This window comes from Panthera leo, chromosome B1 (genome assembly GCF_018350215.1).
Source record: "Panthera leo isolate Ple1 chromosome B1, P.leo_Ple1_pat1.1, whole genome shotgun sequence".
NCBI classification, from domain to species: domain Eukaryota; kingdom Metazoa; phylum Chordata; class Mammalia; order Carnivora; family Felidae; genus Panthera; species Panthera leo.
Window position 1 is genome coordinate 134,038,540 of NC_056682.1, and position 17,845 is coordinate 134,056,384.

The window sequence follows — 17,845 nt, forward strand, 5'->3', positions numbered from 1 at the left end:
GTCGGGGTCTGTGCTGATAGTGGGGAGCCTACTTGGGATTCTCTTTGTCCCTCTCTCTCTCTCTCTGCCTCTTCCCTGCTTGCGCTTGCTCTCTCTCTCAGAATAAATAAGTAAACATTAAAAACAAAACAAAACAAAACACAGGCATGCCTGGGTGGCTCAGTAGGTTAAGTGTCCGACTTCGGCTCAGGTCATGATCTCACAGTTCATGGGTTTGAGCCCTGCATCAGGCTCTGTGCTGACAGCTCAGAGCCTGGAGCCTGTTTCAGATTCTGTGTCTCCCTCTCTCTTTGCCCCTACCCTGCTCACACTTTGTCTCTCTCTGTCTCAAAAATAAATAAACATTAAAAACAATTAAAAAAAAACACACAAAATGGTGTGTTGTCCACTCACTCACCAGATATACCAAAGGGCTCAATCCTGCAGAGAAACTCAGGGAGGTAGAATAAATTTAGCTTACCTCAGAGCTATCACAAGTGAGGCAGCTTGGGTATATATCTCTCCACTCCTCATCCATCATTTATTGAGAGCTGCTTCTGTGGGTGTTGACTCTGCACTTCTGAGTTTGTCCTGCATGCAGGTTGAGCACACTCCCTGTGGCCAGATAAAGCCCTCAGGCAGAGAACTTCAGGTGTTCATGGTAAGCAGGCTTCATAATGCAGAGGGCAAGGCCAGGGGGATGTAAGCAGAGTCCTAGTAATGTTACTAGCACCAGACAGAAGATGTGAGTTAAACTCACTCTAAAGCAGAAATACTATGTGCTCTTCTTTCAACCCAGCATGTGAAATAGATCTGACCTAGTAGATACAGGTTTATATCAATCTTCTCTTCCTTTTATAGTACAGAATTTTTTTTAAGGTTTTATTTCTCAAAAGTACAGTGAACACCTAACTCACAAGGGATGGATAATTCTGTATATTTGATATTTCCTTATACCTGAATGTTTGACCTTCTAGGTAATGACATTTGACACATTAATTTTTTTTAAGTAGAAATACACACTTTTTATTGCCTTCTAAAATATAAGACATGAAATAGATTTTAGATTTTGTTGATGACTCCGTAATTTCATTTAACGTAGTGTACTGAAACCATAGACACAGTTGCATTTGTAGATACGGACAGAAGGAAATTTAGGATTGATGAGCACCTTGGTAATGGCTTTCTTGACAAAACATTTCATGCTTAGTTTTATGCACGTGTACCTTTCTCATGAAAGAAAAGGTATAGCATGACAGCCTAAGCAGGGAAACAATAGTGAGTTATACAAAAACAGTTATGAGATCACTGACCACCACAACCTTCTCTAAAGCCATTTTATTGCCCCTCCCACCCCCCAAATCATTTCTTTGCTGAAGCTGTTCCCACCCTTTGACTTGTCAGACTGTTCAAAAACAATTATGTCACAAACTGTGTCACAAACACAGTTGATCCCAGGAGTCTCCTAATTCACTTTACTCAAATGCTTTTTCCTCTCATATGTTATTGACAGAATGAAATGAAGATTATTCTTCAACATTTTATGATTTTGTGCTAGAGATGTGGAGAGAATGATTTTCATAAGTCATTGAGGTTGATATCATCTTATACTTTCTTGGACATCACTTAGTTGCACACATTTCTGCTTGTTCCTCTTAACTTTTTGTTAGAAAAATAGTCTTTTACAAAAGAATTCTAGGTTTAATACTTAGAGATCAAAAGTTTTGCAAGATTCCTGATTAATTGGTGAACTTCACTATAAATACTCTTCAGAATCAGCAACACTGTAAAATCTGAGAACAGTATCTTTCTCCATAGGCTCAATTAGTGAAATAATACCATGGTTCAGGAAGGTTCACAAAAAGGTTTGATGACTCTTTTTTAATTACAGAGAACAGAGGGGAAGTGGATGGGAGGGGTGCGGTGGGGGGCGGTGGTGGTTGAAAAAGGTGGAGGGGGATTAAGAGTACACTTAGCTTAATGAGCACCGAGTAATAAACAGACTTGTTAAATCATTATATTGTAACCTGAAACTAAAGTAACACTATATGTTAACTATATTAGAATTAAAGAAAGAAAAAAAAATCTGATATAATGACTGTCTTTCCCAAGGGAAACGTGATTGCCTGAAGTTTTCTTTCACTATATGTGCAAAAAATGTGTATAATGGTTAAGAAAGAAGTTGTATGACTATCCATATATTTACTTACATTTCACTCCCAAATATATAATTTCATAAGAATTTGTAGCATTAGCTCTTGCAAAATGAATTTGTTTTTCCTTCTCATGAGTTAGCCTAAGGACATTTAGTTCCTTGGTATCCTTTTAGTTTGGAAGTTGGCAAGTACCAGTCACAATATAAAATCATCTAGAATGATAGCTCGTACTTAGAAATGAATTATCTGAAAAAACTAAAAATTTATGCTGAAATGTTATGATTTATATATTTTTTAATCCCAGCACCTAGCCTTCCAGTGACCTGTTTCCATTTGAAATGCCAAAACTAAATGCATTTCTTTAGAAAACAGAATTGTATATAGCTCAGTTGACTGCCTTTGCTCAAATAAAACCTTGTAGGGGCGCCTGGGTGGCTCAGTCAGTTAAGCGTCCGACTTCGGCTCAGGTCATGATCTCACGGTCCGTGGGTTGAGCCCCGAGTCCGGCTCTGTGCTGACAGCGCAGAGCCTGGAGCCCACTTCGGATTCTGTGTCTCCCTCTCTCTCTGCCCCTCCCCCGTTCATGCTCTGTCTCTCTCTGTCTCAAAAATAAATAAACATTAAAAAAAAATTAAAAAAATAAAACCTTGTACTTTTTCTGTAACCACTGGAGAGTGACGGGGTGTGCTTGGATTTCACACCATAGAGCCGCTCCAGTGTAGGCCAGTGTGACACGACTACCTAGAATTGGCTGATCCAGGACCTATAAAGTGTTTCAATAGCTGCTTGTTTGAAGTACTGATTTCACACAAGTGGGTTGTAAGTGTTGCTAGGTTGGATTCTGAAAGGGAAGAGGTTGTGTTTGTTTTGCTTATTATATCCCCAGTGCCTAATATGGCGCTGAGATGTCAATGAATACTCAGTGAACAAATGACTTAAATCCCGGTTTTTTTTTTTTCTGATGTATTCCCTGTCAAGCACAGGTGAGGTCTGGCCCCAGTTCTCTACCTCTCTGGGCCTGGACTTCACTTTGATGAGGCTTCTAGTGGCCTTACCTATGTTTGCACTTACCATGCTGTGCTGTGGTTTTCCCATTTATGGAGTTTTCATTCACTACCAGGCTGAGTGTTCCTTGGGAGTGGTCACCCTGACTTATATATTCTTGCATCATCAAAATCTACACAACGGTTTACATAATCTTTGGCCGACCTTTAGCAAGCTAGCTTTTTAATATTTTTAAGAAACATGCAAGTATCTCTTCCTTTTACACATTTACTTTTCACTAGAGGAAGATGAGTCTATGTCCAAAGTTAAGCTTTGATTAAAAACAACAACAAAAAATGCCAACTTTATAAAGCTCCTAAATCTGATGTAGTGGTTGGTGGATTTGTTCATTCGTTCATTAGTATTAATTGAGTGCTAAGTGCCAACTGGATGGCAGGCAGTATTCTAGGTGCTGACAAAACAGCAATGAACAAAACACACTTAAATCCCTGTCTTTATGCATTTATTCTAATGAGTGAAATAGACAATGGAAAGCATGTAGTCTACTACATAGTGATAAAGTGCGAAGGAGAAGAAATAACGCTGGGAAAGGGGATACAGGTAACCGGAGAAGTGTATGGACATTTTTGGTAGGGTGGCCATTGCCAGCATCACCAAGAAGGTAACTTTGAGTTAAGACCTGAAGAAAGAGAGATTGTCAGCTATGTGAACAACTGGAATAGCATTTCAGGGAGAAGAAGCAGCATGTTAAATCCACTGGGCAGTTCTTAGTTCTCATGTGACTTATCCTCCTTCACAGGTCTCGATGCAGCAGATCACCCTGCTACATGGTTTCCTCTTGTCTGACTGATGGCTCCTTTGATGGTTTCTCTGGCTCATGGTTTTGAAATGATGGAGTACTTGATAGCTCAATCATCATAATTCTTTTCTTCCCTTCCTATTTCCTATACTAGTTCATCCAATCCTGTGGCTAAAAACCATAAATATGCCCAAATTTGTATTACCAACCCTGACTTCTTTGAACACTCTATCTAGACCTGTAAACATAAGTGACAACTCATCTACACTCATCCCAAATTTATTATGTTCAAAATAAAACTTCTGATATTCAGCCCCACTCTCAATTATACTATAATTTTTAACAGTGAAAAGCATGCAATTTTTCACATTACAGAAAATGCAGAATTTAAGGACATTAAGACAACAGATGCAGAGTTTAGAATCTTAGATTTTGTACAGTTTGACATTGGGGACCTTCTAGTCCAATGTCTTATTTTACATTTGCTGAGGCTGAGGGCCTGAGTGTGAGAGGTGATGAAACCAGCTAGAGCTGGGACACCTGGACTGCAGTCCACTTCTTCCTTCACCACGCCAGTCTTCCATACCTAACTCTGCTTCCTCAATCTGGGTGATCATGTCTGCAGTGGTAGCCTCAGAAGCTGTACATATCCTACCTCTTCATTCTATTGTGTTTTTTCATATTATATTTTCTTTCCCAGATGTTTAGAAGCCTAAGTGGTTCAATTCAGTGAGTTCAATTTTTATCACAAGAATATGAACAATGCAGATGCGTTAGATCTGATTTTTAGACAAATTCCAAGGTACAGCTTAATTCTAGATATCACCAACATTATTGAAAACCATCCTTAACTTGAATCATTTCTGTTGTGATTATTTCTGATATGACCAAATGTGACATCGCCCTTTAAAAAAAGTCACCCTTTAAAAAAAGATTTAATTAGATTTGTGTGTTAGTGTCCAATTTATGGATTAATGGGAGTAGTTTCAACAATGTAAGCATTTAAACAATGAAAATTGCATTATGCCTAGAATATTTAAGGACAATAAAAATCCTTTGACCCTCTTGACACCTGCTGCTTAGAAATGCAGAATAAACCCTTACTTACAACTCTCCTAAAAGGGTGGCAGATAGGATGGCATCCTATTTGGTGATGAATATTCCTTTTTATTTTTTTTTGTAAGATTTAACAAAATTCTATTATAGTATTACCAGAAATGTACTGATTGTAAAGCTATCCCATTCATGGTTTTCTTCTTTTTTTATTTTATTTTTTTTAAGTTTTAACTCCAGTTAATACACAGGGTTATATTAGTTTCAGGTGTGCAATATAGTAATTAAACACTTCCACAGACAAGATGAATATCCTTAAGAGTACCATACAGAGAAGGGCAAGAACATATTTAGATTGCATGTAGAGTTTATATGGCCCATTTTTAGTAACAAAACAAAAACAACAAGAAGCAAAAACCAAAATGTTCTTGGATAAGACATTTTGATAGAAATAGTTTAAAATTAATCGGTACTTGGAAAATTAAAAACTAGAATCACCTTTAATACATTTGCAGTGTTTCTAGTTGACTATGACAACAGAGGTAACACTTTAAAAAAGTTTTTGTTGATTGATTGTAAAGGGGGAATACTGGATTTATTGGTCTATAATCTTAGAAAATGGATTTCGCTTTTAAGCTTTTCTTTTTTTTTTTAAATTTTTTTTTTCAACGTTTTTTATTTATTTTTGGGACAGAGAGAGACAGAGCATGAACGGGGGAGGGGCAGAGAGAGAGGGAGACACAGAATCGGAAACAGGCTCCAGGCTCCAAGCCATCAGCCCAGAGCCTGACGCGGGGCTCGAACTCACGGACCGCGAGATCGTGACCTGGCTGAAGTCGGACGCTCAACCGACTGCGCCACCCAGGCGCCCCGCTTTTAAGCTTTTCTTGATGATCCGTCCTTGCCCAGCTGGTAAAGTGCTCCTCCTTTGTCCCCCTGTAACAGGAGCAAATCCTTCTATTTTCTTCATTGAATTCAAGTGGTGTGTTTACACTCTGGCCTTTCCTGAAAGCAACTGAAGTTCCCTGAAAGCAGATAGGATTCTCTATTTCTGTTAATAGCGCATTCTACCAAACAGGCTCTAACTCGCTCTCTATCCATCAATTTCCAAATCCTGTTGGTTCAGCCTTTAAATTTCTCTTTCCTTAATCTTCACTGACACTGAGAAGTCTCATCAACAAACCAACAGGGTTGCTCTGCCTTAGGCTACTCTTAGGTGGAGAACTGGAAGTGGAGCAGGCTGTAGAGATGATGACCTTCCTCCCCACCCCATCCCTCCTGTTCCTGAGGAATCCCATACCACCCTGCTTCAGCACCGCCTTGAGATTAAGAGCAAGAACCTTGGAGCCAGGCTGCCTGGATTTGAATCTCTACTCTGCCATATACTAGCCCTGCCACTTAACAGCTGTGTGACCTTGGGCAAGTTTTTTTCACTTCTCTCTGCCCTAGTTTCCTCATCTTTAAAATGGGGATGATATTAGAACCTACCTCATTTAGCTGCTATGAGGATGAAATTAAGTGAGTTAATATATATAAAGTGCTTAGGACAGTGCCTGACACAGAGTAAGCACTTCAATGTTAGTTGCTATAGTTACTATTTATTGCTAGTCAGTAAAACTGCCCCTTTAGGTAGTGATGGGAGAGAGGAACAATGGAATCTCTATGGGAATAAAGTGGTAAGAACAAAGCCCTTGTTGAGAGCCACTGCTCTAGGCTAGAAAACCAATGTCCCAAGCATGGGACAAGCCACCCTTAGATAAAAAAGGTGGAAGTAATCCAGTTATACTTTACTGCTGTATAGATCAAGGATACAAACTGACAACTGACAACTGACCGTGATTTGATTTATTAACCCATACAGTTCTTTAAAAGTAGATATAATGATACAAATATTAAGCTTCTTTGAAATTCATGAATGAAGTAACACTGAACTTATATAACTGCTTTCTTCAAGTACATAAATCTCCAAGTTTTAAGTAAGGAACTGGAAAGGAATCTCAGAAGTGCTTTTAGAAGATGCAAATTTTGCCTGAAGAATATCCTTTAGAAGAAGATAACATGATTTTGGTTAAAAATAGCCTCTCACTGACTTCCTCTAATTCATTCATTCCTACCTTCAAGCTTAAATATCTACAGACACAGAGGGAAACACACAAAGTCATATTAGGAATAAAAACAAGTACCAGCAATTTATTTTTGCTAGATTTCAAGGGACTTTCCATTGCATGACCATGGAAACTAGACTGAGAAAGGCAACAGGTAGTTTGCATGGCAAGAAACAAAGAAAAGAAAACCTTGTTCTTCTGAAAGTAGGTATGAAGACCTTTTTTTTCTTTGTTACTTCATACCCTTGGCAGAAATAAAGATCTACCAACTCAAAACCTGGTTTGTATTCCTCCTACTGTATATATACTACATTTTTAGGCAGTCAAATGTTGTTATATGTCTGTTACCAGTACATTGTTTTCTGTATCACATAGAGGCTGACTCCATGTAGAGGCTGAATCACTGAGGAAAATAGCAACAATGATACAGATGGTGAATATTAATACTGATATTCACTGAGGTCCTGCTATGACCAGCCTTTCTGAGGTAATGAATGGGCTGAGCACACACAGTTCTGCTAAGGAAGAGAAGAGACAGCTGAGCAAAGTCGCTAAGAGGTAGTCTTTCCAGATTGAAGTTCTTTCTCTACCACAAGTTGGGGTTACCTTGGGCGAATTACTTAATTCTTCTAAACCTCTATTTCTTCATTAGTAAAGTGGAGATAACCATGATAGTATATTCTTAGTATGGTTTTTATAAGGACTAAGTGAGTTTTACATGTAAAAAATGGTACATAAAACTATGCCATACAGTAAGTGCTTAATAAGTGATAGCTATTTTTATCATTATCATTATTACTGTTGTTATTATTAAATGGGTAAAAAGAAAGGGGAGGAGAATTCATGGTCAAATAATTGGGGAGATTCTAATTAATTGGAATTGTTTATTGTATGTTTCCTCATAGCATTTAACATGCTTACCTAGATTGTAAAACTTCAAGTGGGGAATTCTCAGACTTATTTGACCATAAAACCTCCTGGCTTTTTTTTTTCTTTTCTTTTTTTCTCATTGACTATAAATAATGTCTTATGGGACTTTGGTGTTCTACAGATCAGAGTCTAGGAAATGTTCTTTATTTCACACACAGTGTACAGGATAATAGAAAAACAGATGTGATGCCCTGCACTGCAAACTACTAACCATCAAATAAAGTGCTTTCAGCTTTACAAAACATCATGAATATACTTCTTTCTCCATTGTACAAAACTATGTATCTAGGCACTCGCGCCTTATGATCACTCAATCTTGTCAATGTCATCATTGAAAGTTTTTTGACATTTTCATAGAATGTTGTAAAAAATGAGTTAAAATTGACATAGCTCCAGCCTTTGGGAAGATTTATTTTACCATATTGTAATTCCTTCCAAGTGTTTTGTAGTTCATTGCCTATTGTGTCATAGGAACACTATTCTCTTGTGTGCTGTCATTACATTTCTCTAGTGCTCCTTACCCTGGTATTGAAGTAATACTGAATTAACATTAAAAAAAACATTCAGAAGTTCTGTTTAATCCCCTTCCCCAACCTGACCCACCACCAGCACTTCTCTTAGATTATATTAATTAGTTTTTGGCTTACTTAGTGTTTCTGTGTCTGATGGCATATCCTACATGGCTTTCCACATCTGGGCTTGGCATTATTCAGAGAGAAGTTAACTAGCTTCTCTAGGAATTATTTCCACTATATCCCATTACTACTAAGCTGAGCTGGAGAAATATAATTAGAAAGAAAATCTCCTGGATCCCAGTGAATCTTTTCCATATAGAAAAGAATGAAAGAGTTTTATTATTGTATAAAGATTAATCAGATTGAGATGCACAGCACATGCAATCTGCTGAGGAGATTGCAATGAGAGAAAAAAATCTCACCTTTTATTACCGTGAGGTAGGCAGATACAATTCATTGCATTCATGCTAATTGTCAACTGAAAGAAAAGGAATAAAATTTCTTGTATCTTATTTCTTAATTAAAGTATAATTGACATCTAACAATATATTGGTTTTAGGTGTACAACGTAATGATTTGTATTTGTATACATTGTGAATAAATGATCACCAGAATAAGTCTGGTTACTGTCTGGCACCATATAGAGTTACAATTTTTTTTTTTCTTATGATGAGAACTTTCAAGATCTGCTCTCTTAGGAACTTTGAAATATGCAATATGATATTATAGACTATAGTCGCCATGCTGTACATTACATCCCCATAACATTTATTGTATAACTGGAAGTTTGTACCTCGACTCCTTGTATCTCCCCTCCCCTCCCCAACTCCTGGTATCTTGATGACAAGCAGGAAGTAACATCATGAAGCCAAGCACCTAGGTTTAAATTCCCAGAGGCAGGGAAAGGAGAGCCGTCCACCCTCCTAGAAGTTCACACTTCAAAGAAATCTCTCTGAAGCCTCCAAGAAATGCATTCCTGGAATGCAGAACTGGCTTGATTCTTATCAATCTTTTAAAAAGATTTATATACATATCAAAAAGACCGAGAAAAAATTTAGAATGTCAAGTTTTCTAAGGTAAATGCTAAGGGGAGGGGGAGGAGTACTCTTCCCTTTCGGCGTTAGGGAAAAGTTAAGTGATTTTTAGATGTATATTAACCTCACAATTTTCCATTTTTGTTTCTATTTTATAGGTGCACTATAGTTTTTTAATTATCCCCATTTCTGTTTCTCCTCTTTCTGAGCAGTTTGCAGTTGTATAAATATCCAGCAAGTCCATAGTAAAATATAAAATCAAGCAGTTACCAGAATTATAATAGGATGAATTTTAAAAACTAAAACAAGGCTCACCTTGAGGGAATATCTTTAAATATATCACATTAATGGTATTATTCTTCATTAGAATTCTTGATTTTTGATTAGCAGTGCATAATATCCTCATTGTATATTACATTCACAAACTCTAGTGGAGATTTTTTGCTTGTGCTTTCAATTAGCTCTTTGAGTATTATTTTGTAGTTTCTTATGAAATCTTATCCAACCCAAGCCTGTAATCTAATAATCTAAATTTTTAATTAGGAGCTTTTCTTATAAGGCCCAATGAATTTCTCCTGAGTTCTCATCAATCATATAAGTAGCATTGCATTTACATGGTAATCTAGGGCCTTCAGTAATCATTCCATCTTCCCGAATAATTTTTCCAACATGCAAAACACACAGATACCCGTGGCTGTTCTCTAATATCAAAGTCTTATTATGAGGCACCCATTGAAGGATATAGATTGAACTTTAAGTATTTAAGGTACAATGAGTTGTCTTGAGAACAAAACCAAGTTGTGCCATTTTTTGCATCAGTCTGATCAATAGTTGAATTACCCATTAAATCTCCATGAATAATGGGCCTCCACCTTTGTTTACTCTTTATACTGAGCCCAGAGAGAACTTGCATGATGAGCAATATTCAGGACATGGCTGAACCACTGTGAGCCCTTCCTCAAGGAGCCTACATTCCAATAGGATTTCCTTTCCCTTTAACTTTATCTCAGACACCAAGTAGAGACACTTCATTCCTTTTCAGTCAAAGTGTAATCTGAGGACAATGCCTTCAGAAGCAAGACTCCCGGATACCTCTTCTCACAGACTTTAGAAATCAGGTCATCGGATACAGCATCAGGGAACACACACATGTTTGTGGTGGCTGCAGATGAAAGAAAGCAACATTCATAAACTTTAGCAGCAAGGCAATTTGTTGGAAGGGCATACGATGGCTCATAGAGCAGCAGGAGCCCTGGAGTTAGTGCGGCATGGGGAAGATGGCTAGCAAGAAAGAGGTAGGCGGCTGAAAGCATAACCTGATTTCCATCTGGGGAGAATTTGGCTGGAGTGCTGGAGCTGGGAACTTTTTGCTTTCTTGGTTCTGCTAATGCTGCCCCTTCACACAATATGCTTTCAGAAGTCCAAATTTCAGTCACAAGTGTCTGATCAATTATAGCCACCCTCCAGTAACATCAACTTCATTACAGCAGGAGAGTAAAAGGAGAGAGTGATCCCACTTTGCTTTCTAGAGTGGGAGATGTTAGTCTGCCTACAAACTATTTTTGTACTTCTGTCAAATGGTGCTCACTTTATGCATATGCTATTCTAAGTGCTTTGCATATATTAATTCATTTATTCTTATAGCAACTCAATGTGGGAGACATTATTTTGTCCATGTGTACCATAAACTAACTGGGCACCAGAAGTTAATGTATTTAATTTAAGTTTTAAATTTGATTTTTATTTTCTGGATTTAATTGCTCCAATCGCACAGTAAATGGAAGGGAGAGAATCTGAAGCTAGGCACTCAGGTTGCAGAATGTGTGCCCTTCCTAGTATTGCTCAGCCTTACCAAAGACAAGTGTTTAGAGGTTTAATATAAAGAAAAGGAAAAAAAGACAGAAAAAGAGAACATGACAAATCAAATCAATATAACAACAAATCAGCAATCAAATGTTTGATTTGTTTGGTGATAAGATATATAATTTCTATTTTTCTCTACATTTTATGTATTATAAATTCATGTTTTTTAAATGTGTACTTTTGATGTAATGTTAGATTTATAGGGGATTTGCAAAGACAGTACAGTTTCCATATATAGTCTTTACTCAGTTTCCTTAAGGTTTACACTTCACATAACCAAAGAAGAATGAACAAAACAAAAATATTAACAGTGATCCATCACTATTAGACTTTAATCAATTTCCCCAGCTTTTCTACTAATGTCCTTTTTCTGTTCCAAGGTCCAGTCCAGTATCCTACATAACATTTACTTATATATGTCTCTCCCTCCAAATTGTGCCAGTTCCATTGTTTTGTCTCTTGTGACTTTGATACTTTGAATGAATAATGGTCAAGTATTTTGTAGAACATTCTTCAATTTGAGCTTGTTTGGTGTTTTCTTATGATTAAATTAAGGTTATGAATTTGGAGGAAGAATGCTTTTTTTAGTGCATTCTGTCAGGGAGTTAGATAATATCAATATGTCGTATTAGTAGGATTTTAACATTGATCACTTGGTTAAGGTGGTTCTGTATTATTTTTTAATCATAATTTTCTTTACTTACAAAAATATTGCTAACATTTCTAATATTCAGTAGACTTTATTTTTTATCGCAGGTTTTGTTATATTGCAAAATCTCCAACTCATATGGGTTCCTAGAACCCACATGACTCACTCTTACTCTTCAGGGACCAAATTCTTGTGATTTAGAACGTAATCTGTTCTTAAACCACACGTAACTAAATGCTCCATCTGATGTGTAATAAGCTAAGTGAAAGATGAGCAGTCCACTATGTCCATATTTTGGAGGAAACTCTATAGCCAACGGCAATCCTAATTCTGATACAAAATGTAGTACCACACTTGGAAGTTAGTGAATTGTAGTCAATTCTATTTAATGAGTACCCAGGCCATTTCTTTTGCTGTTCTTGAAAGCCACATTTGTTAGTAAGGCCTTCAGGCCAATTTGCCTATTAGCTTAGGTTTTATGATACTATGTACAGCTCATTTAAAACAATTCTCCATACATAAAACTGTACATCTGTCTTTTGATATGTGTAAAACCTGCTAAAATAGTGATGCAGACAAATTATTGTTAAAGAGAACCATTTTGCAGTTGTCCCTGTGAAAGCCCCTGATCTTTTGTAATTTGTATGTTTCGCTTATAACTGAACTACATATTTTAAAACCATCATTTTATACTTTCCTATTTCATGTATATACAATAAACATATTTAATGTAATTTGTTATTATTATTTAAATTATTTTTCCTTATACTTGAGAACCAATCTGTAAATTGTTAATTTTTTGCAGCTTTAAGAGCAATATTACATGTTGTTTGTGTGTGTTTGTTTCCTCTGCAGAATAAATCAGTCTGCTCTAGATCTCCAACAGACAGTGAAAAATTTTAATGTTTGGTAAGCCATTTGTTAAAATTAAATTTAAATAGGTGATAATGAAGGTGTGGATAAGGATAGAAAAAAATAAAATTGCATATTCATGGTTAAGTCAGTGTTACAGTTCTAGCAATGCTCTTATATTTATCAGCTCGAAACATGGTGATACTGATTATTTAGTACCCCATTCTTGTGCACTTGGCTTTTGCAAAAGAACTTAGCATTTTAAAAAGTTACCCTCTCAGTAGCCATCTAGTCACATAATCATTAGTTTTTATCTCAATGCTTAGGCACTTTAAAGAGCATCTTAGTAACCTCAGTATTAGATTTAAGTTTGTTATATGATTGCCTTAAAACAATTTTATTAGTTTCTCACTGCTAATATATAGTATGGAACCCTAGAACCCTGGCTTTTGATCTTAACATTAATATATGAGAAATCATAAAAATTAAAAAAAAAAAACCAGTTTACTTTCCAGAATATACCACAAATGATATGTCTACAAACCAGTTTTTCCTTTTTTTTTGTTTTTTGTTTTTGTTTGTTATCAGGTGAGTGTGGGGAAATGGGAGAAACCATTCAGCATCAGGGAGTAAGACACAAAATTAAATATTTCTGTAGACCCTTTTAGGTTCCCGGACAGATTAAAGAGCGCTTACTCACAGAGAGCACACATTAGTGCTTTGCTGGAGCTGGCACGCACCAGTTTGCAGGAACCAGTTGTTAAATTCTAAGGAGGTTTGTCACCCAGTTGTTAAACATAGCCATTATTAAAATCAAATTGTATAAACTCACAATTAAATACTATTAAAAAAGGTAATGAAAACTCGAGACTCATCATTTCCTAATTTTTGAACTATGCTCTAGCATTTTTACTATGTTATTTCCCAATTCTGTGTCCAGAGATTTCATGTTGTAGCCTGATAAGCTTATGATTCACATTATGAGTATGCGTTTTCTTAAAGAAAATAAAACTAAATACGGTGGGAGACCTTGTGATTTAAAATCACTGTTCTCCTGGTACTGCTGACTACCTGTCAGTCACACATCCTACCCTCCTCCTCACCTCAGGGTCTCTGAGTTTGCTGCTGTATTCCCTCTGCTTGGGACCCTTCCCCTCCACTGCACATTTGGATATCTATTTTTTCCCATCAGAGTTTATATGTCATTCTTTTGGAAAAACCATACCTGATTATCCGATCTAAAATAGCCCACCCTGTCCTGCCTATTCTCTGACATGACACATTTGCCGTTTCTTCACACGGTCTTCATTTTCCTTGAAGCACTCACTACTCATTGAAAGCATATGGTTTATTTGTTCATATGTTTACTGCCTTTCTCTCTTACTATACTATAAACTCCCCAAGGTGAGGAAGCTTCTATTATCTTTGTATTTCTGATTTTTCAATGCCTAAAAGAGAACCAGACACACAGTAGATGGCCAGTGTATTTTTGTTTATAAAGTGATTTAATATTTGAATAGACCATAGCAGTGAATGTCATCTAACTTAAAATAGGACTTGAGAGATAATTCAAGTAATATTCAGATATGGGATAAAATGAAGTTAGACTACTACCACTTGACAAAAAGAGGCTTTGAAATACTGACATAAGCAATTGCAAAGAAAACACTTCTTTTGGTGGGGGTTGTCATTTATACACATAAAAAGATATTGAACTTTTGCCAAATTTCTTGAGGGGCAATTTGGGAGTAGGTTATGTCAAAATTCTAGTTAGAGATGGGCTTTGTACATTACATTAATTATTCTGTACTCATCTGTGGAAAAATCCTTCTCAAGCAACATAATTTACATGAATGAGGGAGAAGGTTTTATTTTAAGGAACAGCAGCATATTCAGATTTTTTTGTGGCAGTCTTCCAGCTACAGAAGCTAGCTGTCAAGAACTACTTTCTTTCCCAGAAGACTTTTGTAAGGGGGAAGCTGAGGCTGCAATTCTATTCCAAGCCAAACTTTGTACAATATGAGCAAATAAAATGCAAAAGAACATTTTTGGTGACTTTGATGAGGGTAGCTATTTCTAATATTGAAGAGCCTAGTCAAGTTTATTGCTGCTTTTTAAAAAGTGTGATCTGGGGATGGATAGATTATCTGTAATACATACAGTACTGAAATGTATGGTTCATAAACTGAGGAGTAAAAGGTAACAAGGATATTGCTTAAAAGGACTAATGTGGGGTTTGGCAAATCTTTGGGGAAAGAATTTATTTGTTATTTCTTTCATGTATTCCACAGGTAGTTTTTAAGCACTAATTATGTGTCAGGCATTGTTTTAGATGCTAGGAGTACATGAAAAATACTTGTTATCCTTAAACAGTCTAATGGAATAAAAACAGGTAAACAGGTTATTGCAACACAGTGTGATAAGTGGTAGGACGAAAATGTTCAAGGCTTTCTAAGAGCACATGAAAGAGACAACTAGCCCAGGTGTATGATGTTTGAGAAACTAATCACATGATCATGATTCACCTTGTGGGTCACAAAGTCTCTGACTGATATGCCAAGACTTAATTGAAAACAATGACATACTAACAAATGTTTAAAAACTAGCTCTTCAGAGGAACAAAACCCCTACGTTTGTGGTGTTTGCTCATTTCTGTGTTATAAATATTTCCACTCTGTTGATTTTAAAGCTACCAGTAGGATGTCACTGAATGTGAAGACAAGAAAGGATGGACATTGTTTGTTCTAAATCTTTTCTGAGCTGGTATGGGCAGGTTGTCTAGTGAGGTGATAGAAGCATCTCTCTGGTTGAAGAGGACAGAATGGAGGCACAGAGACTAGTTAGAGGCTACTTTATTAAACCAGGAAAGAGATGATATGATCTAAGTCATGTTAGTGAAACTTGAGCAATTTGGAAAGGTATTTAATGGGTAAAGAAGCTTTTATAGTAGTGGTTAAGAGTTAAGACCATGGACTCAGAGTCAGACTTTGAATCCAAATCCTGGTGCCACTTAACTAGCACTGTGATGCTGGGCCAGCTTTAAGCCTCTCTGGGTTTCAGCGTCTGATTTATAAACTGGTGATTATGTTATCACTCTTATGTGGATCCTGAGGAACTTTAACAGAAGACCATGGGGGAGAGGAAGGAAAGAAAAAAGTTAGAGAGGGAGGGAGCCAAACCATAAGAGACTCTTAAAAACTGAGAATAAACTGAGGGTTGATGAGGAGTGGGAGGGAGGGGAAAGTGGGTGATGGGCATTGTGGAGGGCACCTGTTGGGATTAGCACTGGGTGTTGTATGGAAACCAATTTGACAATAAATTTCATGTTAAAAAAAACCTGGTGATTATGATTGTACCAATTAAGGTTGTTAAGGGGAATAAAGTAGTCAATACACATAAAATGTTTCAACCAGTAAATGTTATCTTTAACAATACAGAGGAGATGTTGGTTAATGAGTAGTGTGATGGTGTGATGGTAAGCAAGGAAGGAGGAAGAGGAGTCAAGATTGACTTGTGGCTTTCTAGTCTGTTGGAGCAGGTGGATAGAGGTGTAATTTTCATAATCATCCCAGTGGACTAGTAAGGATGAAACCAGAATTGGGTGTGTGAATAGGAGGTAAGAAGTACAGACAGAGCACATATTAGGGGTTTCCAAACCTGGATGCATTTAAGATTTGGGGGGGCTTAAAAAAATACAGATTCTATGCCATGCTAGGCTTACTGACTCAAATTCTCCAAGGATAAAACAAAGGTATCTGAATTTTTAGAATGTTCCCAAGGTGATTCTGATGAGGTCAGTTCACAGGAAAGCATGTCTGTACTTTTTAGAGGAATTTTCAAAGAATTTAAGTTTATGAAGAGGGTGATAGGAGGATATGTCGGGAAGACATTGAAGAATGGAAACATAAGGATCTACATATGTGTAAATTTTGATGGGAAGGAGACAGCAGACATGGTATATTTGAAGTTACAAAAGAAGGAGAATAAGTGACAGAGGAAGCCTCCTGGAAAATGAAATAAATGCAGGTTCAGGATGATAGGAAGATGAATAGATCCTCCAATAACCAAAGGGAATAAGAAGGGATGGGTATAGATCCAGGTGTATGCGTGTGTGTGTGTGTGTGTGTGTGTGTGTGTATATATATATATATATATATATATATATATACACGTATATATATATATACGTATATATGTATATGTATGTATATATACACGTGTATATATATATACGTGTATATATATATATATACATATATACGTATATATATATACACGTGTATATATATATATATATATATATACGTGTATATATATATACACATGTATATATATATATATATATATATATGCCTTACAGTTATTAAGTTATGCCTTATGGTTGTGCCTTACGGTTAAGGTTAAGTTATGATTTGTAGAAATAATTTGAAAATTTTCTACTTACTGGTTTGATGGCAACTGCTAAATTGTCCTCTGGTACTAATTTTCTTTTTATTCTCATTGGTAATAGAACATCCCTTGCAATGACCTGCCTTGCAGCTAATGCGATTATGTGACTATGTTTGGGCCAATGGGATATGAATGGGATGATGTGTATATCTTTTAGTAAAGATACAGTAAGTGGTTTACCCTGGGATTACCCTCTCTCCTTCTACCTGACTGGGAAATGACTAAAATGGCATTCAGTCTTGGATGCAGAGATGAAAACCACATGTTTTCATCATGTGAGGGCATGAGCCAAACTTCCCACTTGGGATCCAGGCTATCCTCCTGAGTAGTGCCTAGACTGTTTGCCTATCTGCCTTTGCATGCTATGCCAGAAGAAAATGGGCATTTATCTTATTTAAGTATTGGATTTTAGAGTCTCTGTTATAGCAGTTTAGGACTGTACCCTAACTGGTACAG

At 36.6% G+C, this 17,845-nt stretch overlaps 1 protein-coding gene across 15 annotated transcripts in view; it reads left to right on the forward strand.

Annotated features, from left to right (window-relative positions):
* MAPK10 (mitogen-activated protein kinase 10) overlaps positions 1–17,845 on the forward strand; it is a 580,375-nt gene that overhangs the window by 295,772 nt on the left and 266,758 nt on the right. The window contains exon 5 of one of the 15 annotated variants that reach the window (XR_006201837.1): positions 12,944–12,997. The exons of the other annotated variants lie outside the window; for them this stretch is intronic. The gene's annotated coding sequence lies outside the window, so the exon portion shown is untranslated. The remainder of the gene's footprint in view (positions 1–12,943; positions 12,998–17,845) is intronic. 15 annotated transcript variants of the gene reach the window in all.